Source organism: Balaenoptera ricei, chromosome 3, assembly GCF_028023285.1.
Source record: "Balaenoptera ricei isolate mBalRic1 chromosome 3, mBalRic1.hap2, whole genome shotgun sequence".
In the NCBI taxonomy this organism is placed as follows: domain Eukaryota; kingdom Metazoa; phylum Chordata; class Mammalia; order Artiodactyla; family Balaenopteridae; genus Balaenoptera; species Balaenoptera ricei.
Genome location: NC_082641.1, coordinates 90213129 through 90232588, shown reverse-complemented (window position 1 = coordinate 90232588; position 19460 = coordinate 90213129). Strand labels below are relative to the sequence as shown.

General features: G+C 40.6%; 1 protein-coding gene across 1 annotated transcript in view; it reads left to right on the top strand.

Moving 5' to 3' along the window:
- Window positions 1-291: 291 nt before the first annotated feature.
- The window catches only part of PJA2 (praja ring finger ubiquitin ligase 2), a 365369-nt gene continuing 346200 nt past the window's right edge, over window positions 292-19460 (top strand). Inside the window, exons 1-2 of the mRNA XM_059916871.1 lie at window positions 292-558; window positions 9582-9773. The gene's annotated coding sequence lies outside the window, so the exon portion shown is untranslated. The remainder of the gene's footprint in view (window positions 559-9581; window positions 9774-19460) is intronic.

The following is a 19460-nucleotide window of genomic DNA, read 5'->3' as shown; positions in this document are numbered from 1 at the left end:
CCGGCAGCCCCGGAGCTGAGCAGGCGGCGGGCCCCGCCTCCTCCCGACGCGCCGGGATGAGGGGGCGGGCTCCCCGGCGCCCAATCACAACGCGCCGCTTGCAGGGCCCGCCCCGCGTCGGCCTCCCGGAGCCCCCCGCGGTGGGAAGACCTCAGACTGCTTTTGTGACCTGGGAGGCAGTATTGCTCAAGTTGAGGCCCTGAGAGACCCTGGGGCGCCAGCAGCCCAGTTCTGCTGCGCTTTCTCCCCACTTGCTTTTCACTGCCCAGGTTTTCTGTCCTTGAGGTCCCAGGCCTGGGGTGCCTTGGACGGAAACTCGGTGAGGAGAAGGGGGCTGCGAATTCTGTTCAGACTCATCTTTTCCTCCGCGGCTTTTGGTGACGTCTGGGGAAACCTGAGGGAAAGGAGCCTGCCGAAGGACCCTCCAGACAGGTGTAGACATCTGGCTACAAAAATCTGTGAGGAGAGCCTGCTTGTGCCGGTTATTGATTTATTGCCTCTCAACTCCAAATTCACCCTTTTTGACTGCACTGTGAAAATGGATCTGGGCCTTTTAAAGTAAGTTTTCCTTTGCCAGCAGGGGCTGAAGCTTTGTCCGTAGAGGATGCTGAAGAGACATTACAGGAAGGAAAGTATTTTGCTACCTGGTTTTGGTGCATTGGTAGGCAGGCTCTTGCAGCATACCTGGCTTTCTCCAGGGCCGAGCTCTTACGCTGCTCAGGGGCCAGCGGTTTCCTCCCACGTCCCCAACTCTGGTGATTTTGTAGTAGGGGGGCTAAAGATAGACACTACTTCGTGAATAGCTTTCTGGGCACCCTGGAGGCAAGATCTGTAGCCAGTTCCAGAGAGCCGATTTTTCACAAGGTGTGGCACCACAGTGATTTCTCTGCCATTCAGTGAGCCAGGCTGTGCCCTCTCCAGTAATTTTTGGATCTTAGCCCTGGGAAGGGCTAGGGGAGCTCTTCTTTGAGAACTTTCTCCTAGTCCAAGGGTTAGTTATAAGGTTAGCTCCTTAAAGCTCCTCTTTCTATATTCTCTAGGGTTCTCCTCTTACTAGTGAATCTCTCGTTACTCCAAAACCCTGTTATAGTTAATAATTCTTTTTATTAAACTTTATCTGTAGTCCCAAGAGATAGACCTGCAAAGATAGGATTAGGAGTTTGGTTTGATTGGGCCTTTGGGCTTGAGCTCAGTGCTGAGTTCCTTGCCAAAGTGAATTAAGACGCTAATAATTCATAGTACACGGGGCATCCCAATTAACCAGTCACCTGTGGCTGATTGTGGTGAACTACCAAGTTCCTTGGAGCCCCAAGTGGCAGCTACGCTGTACTGTTACGGCTGTAAGGTAACTATAAGGACTATGGTGTGAGATGTATTCTTTTGAGTTCCTTTGAATGCTTTTTTTTTTTTAAAGTTTTTACAGTTTTATTGAGAAATAATTGACATACACCACTGAATAAGTTTGAGGTATACAGCATGATGGTTTGCTTTACCTATATTATAAAATGATTACCACAATAAGTTTAGTTCTCATCCATCATCTAGATACAATAAAAAGAAAAAGTTTTTTCTTACAATGAGCACTTTTAGGACCTGCTCTCTTAACAATTTTCCTATATATTATACAGCAGTATAAACTATCATCATCATGTTGTACATCACATCCCTAGTACTTTTTTTTTTGAATTGTAGTTTATTTTTTTATACAGCAGTTTCTTATTAGTTATCTATTTTATACATATTAGTGTATATATGTCAGTCCCAATCTCCCAATTCATCCCACCACCCCTTCCCCACCCCCCTTGAAAGCTTAAAAAGAGAAATGACAAGCACAGTTCCAAGTGATGGTATGAGAACCAGAGAGACAGACTCCATACAATTCTAAAGGAAGCTCTTATTGATTGTAGCAACAAAATGATATTGCTGAAAATCAAAACACAAAATTTTAATTTTCACGTTACTGAATTACAACTTCTTGAATTCATGGATGTGCAAGTTTCTCGTGTAAAAGTTAGGGTGCTGTAAAATAATAGGATCCCAAAACTTGGAGTGGGTTAGACCCAGATGAAACTGACAATCTTGAACCCCCAAGTCATTCTGAGCCTCTCTTACTAGTGGAAGTAGGTTGCCCTCCAGTTTCTGAAGAGGTAGGCTTCCTCTGCTTGAAAACTCACCTGGGGCAGATGCCTTGAGAGGAAATTCACATTCTCCTCAAAACCCACAGTAATCACCCTCTACTACAGTGTACTCACAACTAGGATCAAATTTCAGCATGCTCCTGGGGTATAGGTGCACACTATGATGGAGGAAGTAGTAACTTACACACCAAAGTAACTACAAGGCTTTGATAACATATAGGCAGAAACGTGGAGAACGTGTGGGAGTGGATTCTGAGGGTGTTAGACCATGGAGGATGGAATGTAATACTATACTGAGCCAAATTTATTGTTATGGTGTTTATTATATGTGTTAGCTCATGCAGCTAGAGGTGGGTCTAATAGCTTACTTGGTTGGCTGATGGAAACTTGGACTCATCAGTTGCCTAGAGTTTGTGAGGTTGAAATGCCAGAGCTTCCCTGACATGATGTGGAACAGGGAATCCAAAAGTTTAGGGAAATGTTACACTGGACTTATCATATGTAATCTGCATGCACATTCCCCAGCTGTGTTCCATGCAAAGGCCCAGAAGATGCTCCTTCAATGAAGAATTGAGAAATACATTAGTGAGAGGAAGACATGCATCTCTGAAAATCTCTGTGGATGTTTCCCTCTGTAGGCCATGTATGACTATAGAGGATGCCACTATTGAGGTGCACTCACTGATAACAATGGGGATGACAGGATCCCAAAATAGCACAGACCACCAAAGGTAATGTGGGTACATCTGCCTTATGAAAGGGCAACAGGTGTGTACAGGCAATCAGAGTGCCTTGGCCCACAGTGATGCCCTAGGAAAAAAATAGATAGGCAACCTAATAGAGTACTACTTGATATTTATTAACAAGAAAAGCTCTAAATCAGGTAGCCAGTATCTGACCTGAGTCACCACAGTGGACTCTCACTCAGTTTTTAGACCTATATCAATTCACAGACCCAGAACCCCTTGATTGAAGGAGAGTCTGTGTACTCTTTAGGAATTACCTTGCACCACTGCCACAGTACACGTTGTAAATGTTCCCTCAATCTTGTCCCCCAAAAATGTGTGGCTATATACGAGAGTGGAAGTACATTGGAGAAAAGGGTATATGGAGATCTTTTGAGGATTTCTAGACATCAGATCTGAACTGATGCTAATTCCTAGGGACTCAAAACACCACTGTGACGCTTCAACCAAAGCTGGAGTTTATCTTGGTTAGTAGATAGATGAAGTCTTAGCTCATATCCAGCTCACAGTTGGTTGTTAGGTCACTTGATCCACACACCAACTGTGTGATTATTTTCTCAGTTCTAGAGCTGATCATATCCCCGTTTTGGCTTTCCTATCCATAGGATGAAGTCCATTATAGTAGGAAGAGCTAAGTGGATGCGCCTAGAAATTTCACTCTCTTCCAAGATAGTAAAGCAATTAATGTTGTTACTGGGTCCAAGCTCATGCTGCTCACTGCATAACAGGCCAATGGCTCAAGAGACGATATGTTGGGACAAGGAATAGTGACTTTACTCAGAAAGCCAGCAGACCAAGAAGATGGTGGACTGGTGTCCCAGTGAACTATATTGCCTGGGTTTGGACGCTAGTTTCTTTTATAGAGCAAAGAGGAGGAGGTGAGGAGGTAAAGTAAAAAAAGCTGATATGTTTTTGCAACTATTTCTGGGTTTCAGCCAGACTCTGGAGGGGATGTGTTAATTTCTTCTTTGCTGCAGCCATTTACAGGTGGGCCTGGTCAGGATGTTTCCTGTGAGCTAAACAAAGGTATTTAAGCTTAAGTTCTGGCATGGGAGGCTGGGTTCCCAGAGATGGGCCCTTATGCATACTTTAAGCTATAGGCAACATCCCTTAAGTGATTAACTTGTAGCAAAAGCAGTAGAATACAAATGTTAAAGTAAAAGAAACAGATCAAATGTGGAGTCACATTTGTTCTTCCCTGTTACAATGTCATCATAAAAGACTTGAAAAAAAGTAGGGGTGCTGATACCTATGACATTCTCATTTAACTCACCAGTTTGGCCAGTGCAGAAGTGGATCTTGAAAAATGACTGTGGACTATTATAAACTTAACCAGGCGGTAATTCTAATTGTGGCTACTGTCCCAGGTGCAGTGTTTTTACTGGAACAAATCAACACAGCACCTGGCACTTGGTATACAGCTACTGACGTGGATAATGCTGTCTTCTCTATACTTACTCATAAAAACCACCAGAAGCAGCTGGCTTTTACCTAACAGGGCTAACAGTATGTTACTGAGTCCTGGCTCAAACTGCTTACTGCTCAACAGGCCAATAAATCAAGAGACAAGTTATTGGAGCAAGGAATGGCAACTTTATTTGGAAAGCCAGCAGACTGAGAAGGTGGTGGACTAGTGTCCCAAAGAACCATCTTTCTCATTAGAATTCAGGCTTCTTTTATACTAAAAGGGGAGGGGGTGTGGTTAGTTGTTGCAAGCTTCTTGGTGTCACAATCCTTTGTTCTTACAACTGTCCAGGTAGGTCAGGTCACAATGTTCCTGTAAACCCCCAACAAGAAATGTTATTCTCTGTTCTGCAACTTTTTATCTCTATGTGAATGGAAAAGTGTTATACCCTTAAAGATCAGAGCCTTGAGAATGGGCTATCCTGTATATTTCAGGCTATAGGCAACTTTCTTAACTTGTAGCAAAAGCAATGGAATACAAAGGTTAAAGTAAAAGAAACAGATTAAATGTGGAGTCATATTTGTTCTTCCCTATTACAAATATACCTCCACAGTATTGCCTCAGGGGCACATCAGTTCTCCTCAACATAGCCTACAGAAATACTGATCATCTTGACATTCCACAAAACACCACACAGGTTCTTTTTGGTTGTTTATAATGACAACAGTATGCTGATTGAATATGATAAGCAGGAAGCAGCAAGTATTTTATACACCTTAATAAGATTTGTTTGAACTAGAGGGCATCAGGTAATAATCAGGAGTGTGAGATGACAACTCTGAAGTGGTCCTGGCAAGGCCCACACCTCAGGGGTGGGATAAGTTCTAGGATGGTACAAGCTATACAAGGAAAAAGCCACTGAGAGAGAAATCCAAGCAAATGGTGCTGGTTAGAAATTATAGGATTGGAAAAAATAATGAAGTGAGTGCTGCAGACACCAGTCATACCAATCATGTGGCTATGGAAGGAAAGCGACAGTACAACTGGTGGAAAAGGAACACCCTAAACCCCAGGAAGTCAAGAGTCGGGGGAAGACTCATTAACCTCTCTTGGCTCTTACCTGTAGGACACCTGGCCTGGTATCTCAGGATGCTTTGGTAGCTGAATACCCATTCTTAACTTAGATCCTAGATCCTTAGATCTTAGGACATAGATCCTTAGTCCTTAGATCTTAAACTCAGGACTGTTGACCTTTCAGATGGATGACTTCCACCCGCGATGACAGAGCAAGATTAATTTTCTGGACGTTAATATGGTTCCACCTAGCCCGAGCTTATTCAGTCCCATGTGTTCTCTATTTACCAGCTTAAAAAAAAAAAAAAAAAAAAATTCTCTTCTATGCTTTCCCCAGACCATTGCTCATGAGCTGAATTTGACTGATTGCTGTATCTATCACTCCCTCCACCAGGGGGAGATAAGCTTCTTGTGCGGAGCTGCCAAGAGACTGCCATAAAACCATTTCTCACCCATCTCCCTCATTTCAGCTGAGCCTAGGACTTTCCATCTAACTCCATCTTCCTTCAAATACAGCTGCAAGCTTCTGTGTAAGTCTAGAAACTGCCTGGCTATAGTCAAGATGGCTTCTCAGTAGTAGATCAACCATCACTTCTGTCCCTGTCACTGGGTCCCTCCAGTTCAGTGTCCTTCAGTGGGACTAGAGATGTGGGGAGGTGACACCATCCTGGTATTGTTTTTGCTGTGCAAGTAACAAATTGTCTAAATCCAGTTGAGCCTGTGGTCACCTTAATGGCTGAATCTCTCAAAGTGTGGCAAACCAACCTAGAAGCTTTTGTTGTGATCCTTGTGGCTCTGTTAGCCGCTGCACTGTTTCTTAGGGGCTGCTCAGCCACTTGTTACTTAGAAGGGTAGGATTTTCCCAATCTGAAGAGTGAATTAAGCCAGTATAATTCAGGGGAAAATACTCATGTGAAAAAGTAGGGGTGAGCAGAAGCAAGTATTTGATATATTGGGGCAGCTAAAGGCTGTAGGGATGAAGTAAGTGGAGAGAGATTGAACACACAGGAAAAAGAAGAGTTCAGTAATATATCAAGGTAGTAGAGAAGAAGATACAGTGATGGGGACCAATAGCTTGGTAGAGAGAATCACTCTGGAAAGGAAGACACCCCCTTCCCTGAGACCAAAGAAGCCTTCTCCCTATCCTTTTCTATCATGGCGCTCCCATTATCTTCTGGTCTATCTCTTACCAGGTCTCCTGACTATCTTGTCCTACTGTCACAACTTTCCCAATTGCCTAAAAATCCTTCAGGAGTTTCCCAGCACCTTCACATTTGATACTAATCACATTAGTATGGACCCTAAGTTCCTTCAAGTTCTGAAGGACAATACATCCTTGAGCCTATCTTACACCCAATAGTTTGTACCTCCCACTCTCCCACCCCTATGTTGCCCCTCCCCCTGATAACCATTAGTTTGTTGTCTATATCTGTGTCTGCTTCTTTTATGTTTTATTCACTAGTATGTTGTATTCTTTAGATTCCTCATATGAATGATATCATACAGTAATTTCTCTGTCTGACTTACTTCACTTAGCATAATGCCCTCCAAGCCCATCCATGTTTCTGCAAATGACAAAATTTCGTTCTTTTTCATGGTTGAGTAGTTTTCCGTTGTATATGTGTACCACATCTTCTTTATCCATTCATCTGTTGATGGCCACTTAGGTTGCTTCCATACCTTGGCTATTGTAAATAATGCTGCTGTGAACATTGGGGTGCATGTTTCTTTTCAAATTAGTGTTTTGGGGTTTTTTTGGTTATATACCTGGGAGTCTGACCTCTGCCTTTCTATCCAGGCTTATCTTCTATCGCACTTTCACGCACAATCTTCACTCCAGTTATGTTGAACAACTTACCTCTCTCTAATGGGCTAGGCAGACAGGGCTGCTATGTATGGTTTTACAGACTGCACATGGAACATCTCCAAGAAGTGCCATACACATTGCTGATACTGTCAGTTTGTATAGTTATTAGAACTATTTTCTGGAAGATGGCAGTAGACTGTCCTATTCTAATAAAATTAATATGACAGATTTGTGACAAACAGAAGTAGAGTACTACCTTGAAGAAAGGGTCAGTTTTATAAAAACTTGAACAAAGATGTACCTCAAATCCTTGGTATAAGTTTTTATGTTTAGAATGTCCTTCAGCTGCCTTGTCCACCAGCAAACTCCTACTCATTCCACATAAGGAAACTCAAACACTCTCTCTCTATCTCTTCAAATATTGTCAGGTATTTTTTATAGCTACTTATCTCATGGTCTAGAAATATTTGTGGTTCTTATCCCTCCTCTGAATTGTCTAGTAGTGGGTTATTAATATCCATCTTTATTCATTTTATCCTGAATGAGCACATGAGGTGTTCTGGATCAGAGGCAAATTTCTTATTATCCCACAATAAGTAAGAACTGCATGCTCCCCTCTCCCAGTTTGCCCCAGGCCTTACCCCTGGGACGAAGTGATGAAAGCCAACGGAAATTTCCTTATATGAGTGGCCAGATACTCTGTAGACAAAGGACAAGGCAAAATGATTTTTCTCTGCTTATAAAGGAGGCAGCTGTACCCCCCTTCTCCTGGAAGGGTCTCCTCCTTATTCCAGATGTCTTCAAACTCCAGGGCCTAGGAATGTCTTCATTCCTAGTTGAAATTTAAATAACTAGAAAGATAACACTCCAGTCTCCCCAGCACCTTCAGAACTCACCTAGGTGCCTTTCCCAGGATATAATTTTTTGCTTTGGGGAAGATAAGAGAGGTTTTATTAACCCTTTGGATCATAGCAGTTAGCTCTGTCATTAGGAAAACAAGCAGCTACAGATCTAATATTTATAGTATGAGAAATGTATCTAGGAAAAGTGAAAGAAAACATTCTCTGTAGTGCATACATTTCTGTGGCTTAGGAGGCTAGAGCCTCTTACAGGAACACTAAAAAAAAAACCAACCAAACAAAAAAAACCCAGGGAAGTTTTATTTTCCCATTTCTAGCCTACATGAGTAAGGTCCCATGTCATAAAGATTTCTTCTGATTCCTTCTCCAGGACACACAGCCTTTGTCATTTTGGGAGAGTTACATAAAATCTCCAAAACTCTATTTTCTAATGTATCACATTGAGATAATAATAGCTATTTTTCAGCATTTGCTGTAGGAATCAAGAGGTAACAAATGACATGTTGGGAGAGCATTCCCCAGTTGCCTTCCATTTTCTCTGGGAAATGGAAGAATGGGTTCCATGAAGGGGTGAATAGGGTAGAGAACATTTGAAATTGCCACCATTGGAAGTGGAGAGTGGAGTCCACATAGATAAATTGGACAACGTTGATTTGTTATGGAGCAAGTCTACAATTTTCTCTCCCTGGCTTGAAAGCGCAAGGAATGTGGACTCTGAGGATGACCCATGAATGGCCCTTTCTACCAGGATTCAAGAGCAGTGGCCATACAAGGAGAGCTCAGGGCTGAGAACATATCATATTCTGCCCTTTTCCCTCCCACATAAATATATGTTTGCAGTGGAGATTTGTTAAAATGAGCACTCAATGATAGCTTGAATAGGAAAAGAGCCTGGGGTGAGGTTTCTAGGTGTGAGGTCTAGCACCATGCTTCTGGAGATGAGAGGCTGTATATCCATACAGAAGCCTCAGGTTATATTTGGTAATAACTGGAAAATCTATCTCTTCCCCTATCAACTTCTTCTGTAATCTGTCTGAGGTCTTCAATTGCCTAAATATATCACACCTAGGGTGAAAGTTTCGAAGGGAGTAGAAACAAAGTTCTACTTTCTAAGACCTTAGAAAATTTTGTAGTTATGATTGCACAAAACTGTAAAGGATGGAGGGTTCAATTATTTTCTCCCCTCTACCTGTTGGGAAAAGCAATCTGCCAAGGGTCCTGAGCATCTCTGTACATTATTTCTGGGTATGCCAAGGATGCAGAGCCCAGACTACTCTTTACTTGGGTCATTTCTCAGGGTTGGATTTGCAGCAAGCAACCTTGAGCAACCAAGTAATAGCTTCCTCCCAAAGAGTAGGATTGCTTACCAAACACTATAAAAGCAGTAAATTCCCCGAGTTCAATATTCCTTGGCTGTGACAGAAAACCACTGAGTATGTGGCAGCCACCTGGACCCTTCCCCTTAGACCCCATGGGATTTTGGGGGCATAAGAAACAAGTGCCAACATCGTGCTAATGCTGCTTTGACATGCTCCTTTGTCTCTAATCCAGGCATCATCTATTTTCTGCTGGCATCCATGAAACAGTAACAGGCCCCAGACTCTTCACATATCCTGAAACTACTCACCTACCTAAGAGAATCTTGACATTATTGGCATAATCTCCATCAGCCTATGCCTTTCCTCTCATGAAAGGAAGCTGAGAGACGGGATGAGTCAAGTAACATAATAAACTTCTGAGAAGGTAAGGGAAAGAGAGCTAAAGGAAGAATGCCTTTTTTCATAATCCTTCTCATTATTTGAAATTATATATTGACTTATTTTATGTCTGTCTCTCCCAGTAGAATGCAAGCTCCTGGAAGTCAGGGACCTTTTTATTTACCACTGTATCTTAATGAGTAAAATAGTGTCTAGAAATGTTGAGGCTTGATAAATATTTGTTGAGATAATTAACAAATTATCTGGGCCCTAAGCCACCAGTTGGGATGAATTGGTAGTACTCATAATAGAAGTCTGTTTGCTCTTGAGCTGAGTTTAAAGATATTCCTCTTGTCTTTGTGAATCAGCGCCAAATCTTTGTGTTCCTACAAGGTTTTTTTAAAGTTCTTTAAAGAGAATTTCCCCCAAAATTATTTTGCTAATCACCTCAGTCACCAAAGGACATCCCATATGGGGACAGGAAGAAATGAACTCTGTTTATAGTGAGTGACCATTCAATGCTAGATACTAAGTACATAGATACCTTGCTTGTGTTGCCTCATTTAATTCTCACAACTCTACAAGATTAGTATACTGATATCTATTTCATATATATATATATGCGTGTGTGTGTGTGTATATATATATATATATGTATATATATATATGAACTTAGATACAAAGAGGTTAAATAACTTGCTTAAGGATACATAACTACTAAACTAGCTTGTTTTTTCTGGTTTCAAAACCCCTCCTCTATTTGCTATAGCATTCTATAGAGTTATAATACTTTGCATCTTGTGTTACGGTGAATAGATTTTCCAAAATAATATCTAGGATGTGTATCAGTAGGATTCAGTGCAAAAAAAAATAGAAACAATTCTAAGTATTTTAAGCAGGAAGGTATTTAATAGAGGGTACTTTCAAAAATCCATGTCAGGATTGGAGAAGTGCGTTAACAGACTAGGCCTGTAAGAATGAACGATTCCAGCATAATACAGAGTTGACCTATCAGTGGATCTATTATTGCTGAGGATGACTGGAACACTGGGTTCAGAAACATAACCCTATGATAGAAGGTGGAGTCAAAAAGCTACTGCTCTCATAGCGGCCACAACTGCTTATTGTCTTCCAGGAGGCTGAGTAATAAACTATGGAACATTGCTCTAGAAAAATGTTTCCATGACCTTAATTATAAAAGAAATACAATCAGAAGTGGTCAGAAGGATGCCTCAACTTCTCTTATGTTTTCTAAATCTTGCACAAGTATACCTAACTGGCAGACCTAATTCATATCCATAGCTCTAGGTGCAAAGAAGTCTAGGACATGTTTTAAGCTTCCAGTCTCTGCATTACGAATGCCACCATAAGAGGACGGTAGAATGGACATTGGGTGAGCCAATCTGCAGTACTTAGCCCAGGCAGTATTTGGAGAAATACAAATACTTCTACAGAGAGAATGGGTTAAAATGTTCAAAACTGACTCTGTCCAGGAAAACCTATATGATATGATTATTTATTTGAACTCCAAACTCCTAACATGCAACTCTTAATGGCTATGATTTATCCTGGGAAAAATGTTCCCTATGCACGTTAAGGCCAATAATATATCTAAATGTACACATATCAGAGATGAGAAAATTATTTGTGATGTGGGATCATTACTTTCATTTTTCTATAGCCCTTTGTTTGCCGACACTGTTATTGGCATGAATTTTCAGAAGAGGAGGCTTATTTCCAGCAGGCCCCAGGCCTTTCTCTGGATTCTTTTTGACTCTGATTTCTCATATGCCAACACAATACTCACATAGGAAGGGCTTAACAATTTAGTACTCTAAAGCTTCAAAGACACTTAGCACATCCAAACATTTTACATGGAGGCCCCAGAGAAGTAAAAAGATTTGCCCAGGATCTCACGGAGACTAGACTAGAAGCCAAGTTCTCTGACTCCTGTCCAAAGCTTTTTTTCATCACAACATAACCAAGCCTTGGATTGTATGCTTCCTAAATACAGTGATACTGTGTGTGTGTGTGTGTGTGTGTGTGTGTGTGTGTGTGAGAGAGAGAGAGAGAGAGATTCCATTTATATCAAGTTCAATAACAGGCAAAATGAAGATATACTTTTAGGGAAGCATACTTAGATGTTAAAGTATGAAGCAGAACAAGGAAGTGTTAACCATCAAAGTCTGATTAGTGGTGGAGGTGGGGAGTTGTTACTGGAAAAACGCACATGGGGATTTTGGGGATGATGGCAATGTCTCAGGAAACTCAGTTTTGTAAAACTCAAGCTTATTTTTTTAACCCAGTATAATGTATTTGACTTTTTTGTCTTTAATAACACTTAGTCTTAGTACTCACTGTATGGAAGAGCCAGGCTATGTGCTTTCCATGGATTATTTCATTTAACTCTCACTAGAACACGCTAATAGAGGCACTATTAGTATGCCCATTTTATAGATGAGGAAACTGAGGCATAGCCTTTACTAATCTGTCCAAATCCACACAGTTAGGTAGCAGAGCTGGTATTTGATTCATCAGGCCCCAGTGTCAGGTGCTTAAGTACTCTGCTAATGCTAGCCAACAGAAATTTTGTGGGTGAGTCTAATTATAGACCCCTTTATTATCATTATTTCATAGTCATAAAAGTTATAGTTATGAAAACCATATTAATAAGAGAAAAAAATCTTGTTGCAAAACTATACACATATACACACACAGAACTATGATTACATCTATGTTAAAAATATATATGCATAAGTATAAAAAGACCAGAATATAAAACACTAAGTTAAGATGATGAAAATATAGGTGCTTTTTCCCCCTCTTTTTTGTTTTCCAAATTTATTGTAAAGTAACCATATTAAATTTATAATGGAAAAATGTGCTCCCGTTTACCTGAAACGTAAAATTTCATTTTCACACTCTCCTTTCCTGCAGCTTTGTATAATCTTTTAGAAGCCTCTTCTGTTCAATGAGTAACTTCATTGCTAAATTGATGGCACCGGATCATTCTAGCTATGCAAATCACAGACCCACAGCCAGCTCAGGAAAAAGATTACATTAAAAATTAAAGCAACGTGTGGAGATGTGGAGATAACGTGCTTACAATTATTTCTACATATTTAATATTTATGCAATTACAAAGCCAGTCATGACAAATCTTAAATATTGAGTCATATTCCTTTTGTCCTCTAATATTTTTGACCTTGAACTGAGACTGCCAAATAATATATAAAAAATGGCTGTGGGAGAAGCATTTCTTTTGGCCTATAAATGATAAATGCTTTTTTCTTAGAAAGTGATCTCATTTCTTCCTAGCCTTTGTTTATTTTCAATGCCTTGTATTTTTTTTACTCTGTTACATTCTGATCACCCTTGAAAGCGCTGGGCTTTCAGTCTTCCACAGTTTGGTTGTATTGTTTTCTGGTGCTGCTGCTGCTGTGATGTGTTTTCTGTCACAGGAAATTTACAGGCACATTAGCCTACTTGACAGGCACAACGAGCCACAAGGCTCTCCTAAGGAGAAACAACCACGTGCTGTGGTGAGGTTTTCTGTGTCTCTCCATCTCGCCTTCCCTCTTACACCTTAGTACCCCACCATGATTCAGATACAAGTCCCCACCACTTTTGCTTGTAGGTATCGCCTTGGATCCTGGATTTAACTCTCTGGTTCCTGGTGACAGCAGTACATTGGTTCTGCAGTAATTAATTCATATTTCAGCAACAATCTGACTATAGCAGTTTGTGGATAAAGCCCATGCCTTCACTTAGAGCCATATAGATACCAAGTAAGGAACGGGTGGGAACTTTTCTGTTCCTGTGATGAGTCATTGACACAAAGGGGTAAAATAGCATCCAAAAACTATACAAAGGAAAAGCACTATCATTACATTTTATGGAAGGCGTTTAGAGAGAAAATTCTAAAACACTCAATTTACTTTTCTCCATGTGCCATAGAAAAATGGTCAACAAAAATCAATGACTTATTAAAAATTCAAAAACATAAAATGAGACATAAATGAAAGGGTAAACTGTTTCCTTGGCCAGGTTCCAAATAAATTAGAGCACTACCCTACAGCCACTGGGGAGCCAAAGGCCTGTGCATTTTAAGTTTAACATAGATTATGTTGCCCCTGAGGGAGTAAATCTGCTAAGATATAGCAGTTTTGGTACCTTTGGACCCTGACTTTATGCCAAGCCATCTCTTCAATTTATGATCTTCCAGACCTTTTAAATAATTTTTTTTTAATTTATTTACTTATTTATTTATTTATTTATTTTTGGCTGCGTTGGGTCTTCGTTGCTGCACACGGGCTTTCTCTAGTTGCAGTGAGCAGGGGCTACTCTTCATTGCCGTGCACGGGCTCCTCATTACTGTGGCTTCTCTTGTTGCAGAGCACAGGCTCTAGGTGCACGGGCCTCGGTAGTTGTGGCACACGGGCTCAGTAGTTGTGGCTCGAGGGATCTAGAGCGCAGGCTCAGTAGTTGTGGCTCACGGGCTTAGTTGCTCTGCGGCATGTGGGATCTTCCCGGACCAGGGCTCGAACCCGTGTCCCCTGCATTGGCAGGCAGATTCTTAACCACTGCGCCACCAGGGAAGCCCTTAAATAATTTTTGAAGGGTGATTTTATTTTGAGAATATTCTCTTTATCCTTGGTATTTTTGACCATACTCATGTAACTGTGTAACCTACAGAAATTATTAGAAGGATAGTCCAAAATCATATGGAAGTTTCTTGCTTGATTCTCTGTCAAGAAGCAGACATATTTACCAGGCCAATCCATAGCATTGGTCTGAGCTGCTCTATTTATTGAATGAATAAATACATAAATGAACTTTGCATTATCTGGAAACCAGGAATAGGTGGTTTCCTGGTAGATTTATTTTTTAGAGAATTAACTAGGAACATTGTTAGTTTGTCCCTGTCCTAGTCATTTCAGGCTTCTGTAAAAATATAGACTAGGTAGCTTACAAACAGCAGAAATCTATTGCTCACAAATTTGGAGGTTGGAAATCTGAGATCAGGGTGCCAGCACGGTCGGGCAAGGGCCCTCTTCCAGAATGCAGGCTTCTCATTGAGTCTGTAAGTGGCCGAAGGGGCTAGGGAGCTCTGTGGAGTCTCTTTCATAAGAGCACTAATCCCATTCATGAGAGCTCTACCCTCATGACCCAAGCACCTCCCAAAGGCCCTACCTCCTATACCATCAACTTTGGGGGGTTAGGATTTCAAAATATAAATTTTGTTGAAAATGAAATAGTCAGGCCATTGCAGGCCCCTTTTCCTTTCTTCTCTTTCTTGGGGCCATGCTCTCCCAAAGGTTTCAGTATAGCCAACTGCAGCTGTGTTCTCACCTATGCCCTCTGTCCCTCCCCATCCTTAAGAGGACAAATGAAAGTTTTTTGGTTCTGGCAGCCTGGTGGTCCTTGGAGAGACTGACTCATTCCTCAGGCTCCCTAAGAGTGAGAGCAGACCATACATTCCTATCTTTAGATTGACTCTTCCTTAGTCTGGTTTTCTGCAATGACAGCGGTTCTCCTCTCTGCCTTTTGATCCTCTGTAGTGACTGCAAGGATGAGAAGAGAGACCTAGTTTTCCAGGTTGTCAGGATGACTAGAGGTCTTTCCAGCTAGTTCAGAGCAATGGCAACAGGCACCATTAATCTTGCCCACCATCTGGAAAATACAGAATACCTAAAGAGCAGGAATTATTTATCCTCACACAAAGAAAACCAAGGTGCCAGTCACTGGACTTTGTATATAGCCATTCTCCATCTAAATGTCTTTAGAAGTAGAATTCATTAATCTAGGGTGATTTGAGTAAGATTCTTTCTGAAACAAGAGGCCAATTTAGATAAAACCCAAGGTGTCTTTAAACTCATTTTTTTGTTTGTTTTGTTTTTTACCTGAAAAGGTCATAAGAAATGGATAAATTTTCATAAATAATATAAATTTCTGTCTGCATCTAGTGGGAGATTTCCTCCAATTTTAACACTGAAATGTTTTAACAAATAATCATCAAATGCCTATTATGTGCCAGGCAGGCACTGTTGTAGATCCTGGAAATATAGCATAATGTGTACATTAAACCTTCAATGTGAAGACTGCATACAGACGCTGAGAATTCTTCAGGCTCTCTGATGAATCCATTCACATTTTCTGTACCTGTTCATACTTTAAACTGTAGTCAGGTGAGCTCTCCAAACTGGGTTTCACTTGCCTCCCTGATCCCCTAGGACTAAACCAAAGGTATTAAATCCCAGCTCCTTCATCCCCAACCCCAGCCTAGTGGATGCATTTTCACTGGGATGAGTGTATCCAGGAGTAGAATTTTATCATCCCCCCAAGGGCCTGAGGAGTTTTTCTTTCAGTACCAAGAAGTCTTTCCTGAAAGTCAGCATCCAGGTAGATTAATTGACAAAAAGGACCCTAAAACATGGAAGCATTTGCCAGTCTGGACATCTGCACTGATAGCTATCTGGGGAGCTACTACAAAATGTATGGAGGGGGAAAATTACTCATTTGGAATCCTGGCTGTCAAAGAAAATCCAAACCCAGGAGCTTTTCTCCTAAGAATCCCTGTGACATTTTATTCTTTAAATAAATCTTTTCTTCCTCTCTTTAGGTAAGAGATTGACATTTTAAGATCAATCATACCTCTACTTTTCAGGGTTGGTAGACTTAGAACAGGATAAATGGAAATTAAGCAAAATTTCCATTTTTTTGAATAAAAATGCTCAAAATAGCTATATTCTAACTCAGTATAAAAGAGGGATGCTCTTCCTCCAGTGGTCATTCTCATTACTATGGTTATCTCAAGACCTTTTGATGTCAAAATTTCACCCTGTTTTCTCTAAAAGAACCATTCTGAACATACGCCTGCTGTTTGAATAGCAGCAGAAAGCAAAGGAATCTCATACTATGTTTTTCTCCATCATAGCCAAGGATGCTTTAGTGCTTCTGATATAGTCACAGGTCACCAGCTTTTCTAGCCCCTCATCGTCATGGGGTGTTTCACCTTGTTACTACAGGCTATAGTTGAATTCTTTCCTCCTGTTTATATTATTCAGCAGCCCCCTTCTTGTTCATAATGGTCTTGTTGCAATTGGCTAGCCTCTCTGAGAAGCAGATTTGTTCAGTGTTTTTAAGTAAGTTAAAATGATGTTTTTAATTATTAAGGTTCTCAGGCCATTCAGTTAGTCATTACACATTTATTGTGAGTCTACTACGTGCCAGGCATTGGAGGAGGTGTTGGGTACTGTAGAATTCCAGGGAGCATGCTGTGGTCAAAGGAGCAACTAGATGAGGTCAGGAGGTGCCATTCTAATAGAAACAGCCTTACCCCTGACATGTGTGGCCTGGACAAGGCCGTCAACCTCTGGGATTCCAGTTTTCTCACATGCAAAATAAGGGGTGGACAGAGCTTCGCTAACTTCAGACCCTAACATTCTGTGATTACTTCTGGTTTGGTTTACTCATCGCCCTGGAAACCCAGTAGCCTCCCAAAGGTGAATGCTTTTATAAGCCTTCCCAAAGGGTCCTAATTCTAATCCAAGGAGCAGTTTTGTGCTAAAATGAATGCTTTTCAAAGACCCAAGAAGACATTTAAAGACAGGGTACCTATATGTTTTTCACTTTACTGTATATTTGAGCATATTTTCCCCCAAAATGCTTACCTACTTTCTATTGCTAGGTAGTATAAGGGAATAATTTCCAAGTGTGGAGGGTCATTTAGAATTCCAAACACCATGGTCTAATCTCCCTAGGATAATAATAAATCAAAGATACAAAAACAAGTGATGAGTCCAGATAATTCTGCACTTAAAATAGTGACAGTTCATCAGGGCATGTTAAAACTCCCTAATTCTGTGCCATTTCAGAAGTTCCAACAGTTTTCAAAGCATCTGAGACTATTATTGCTATGTATTTATTTGTATTGACAATAAAATGAATGCTTCCTTATTTGAAAGCCACTAGATAGTCTTCTAATATCATGTGAGAATTACTTTTTCATCTGTTTTCTCACTATGTGACATGTATTTTATAAAATGTTTTTTAAAATGCATCTCAATTTGCAAAGCATGCAATGGTTTGGTATTGGGACCAGGCAGATTATTTGAAATTCAGCATGATTCCCCAGTTTCTAACATAAAAAAGCAAGGGAAATAAAGGAAACTTTGTATTGCTTTTTAGACCTCATCTTCCTGCATTTGTGGTTAGTTCATTTCAATTTTTGTATCAAAAGAATATAGTAACTTATCATATACCATTGATCAGAGCGAGGAGGTTTCCTGTTTCTGTTTCTTAAAAAAGACTCCACATATATATCATACATTAAAAAAAAAATTATTTTTTTTAAATGAAGAACAGGTAGTAAGGTATGAGTTATACTGAGTAGCTCTCTCTATTTCCCTGACTTCCTAATAACATTTCATGGCTTTCTCTCCTTTCTTTCCTCCTCTCTATAAATATCAGGGCTGACGACTGACTTTTACTGCTGCCTTTCATGCAAACTCCTCAGGCTTGCAAATCAGCTACTGATTCCAGGAAGCATCTCCCTGTCTCCTGCCCTTGCTCACACAGTTTTCTAATGGAGCTAAAGGGCCACAGAGGATACACAAACATTGTATAGCATGTTAATTTGAATAGTAAGACTCAAAGGGTGGATGTTAGACTCATTGCATCAGCTCATTTCAGTCCCCTTGGTGCATGGCACAAGGCAGCCATCCCCTGAACATTTTGCCTATTGAGAGGATGGCAAAAGGGCAACCTGGACAGGTGACACAAATGGAGAAGGAAAATAGAAATGTTTGCTGAAAGCCTTCCTGCAAGCAGAAATTCTAATCCCTACTTCAAATACTGTTGCTCTTTTAAAATGACATTTCAAGGTACTTTACCTTTCTAAAATGAGTTATCTTCCCTAATAATGATCCCGTATAACATTCTATTATACCTATCCTCTAACTTTCTCATAGTACTTTACACTCACATTCTTGTTCCGCCTGATCAAAACTTATGAAGCAGGTTTAGTGGATCTGTTGGGGGGGGGGGGGGCGTGTGTATATATGCACACATATATATCCAAATGCCATGTTGATTTAGAAACATAGAAGAATGGAATAATTAACCATGGTAATTAGCATTTTTGAGAACATACAATGTGCCAGGGACTGTTCTCTCTCTCTCTCTCTCACACACACACACACACACACACACACACACACACACACATTCTCATTTAACACAATTTGAGGTAGAAACTGTTAGCTCCATTTTCTAGGTAAGGAAACTGAGACACAGAGATGTTAAGTGACTTGCTCAGGGTAACACAGCAGAGGGTATCAGAGCAGGACTGCTAAGCCAAGATCTGCATTCCTTTGCCTAAAATCGAGATGCTCCGCATAGCCCAAAAAGTGACACAATGTGTGTTTTCTTTGGGAACTTGGTTCCAAATATTAACTAAACTTGAGTGTTACTGCCAAACTTCTGAATTTTATGACAATTTTATCCCCTCAAAAAGGGACAGTTCTTAGAGTTATAGCTCCTGGAAACAAACTTTTAAACCTCAGGCTCTTGGACTGTGCTGGCTGATATGATAGCACATTGGCTATTAAAATTAAATTCAAAATAAATTAATGTAAGGCCCCCAGTTGCACTAGCCACATTGCAAATGCTCAATGGCGGCACGTGGCTAGTGTCCACTCTGCTAGTCAGCACAGCTATGGGACATTTCCAC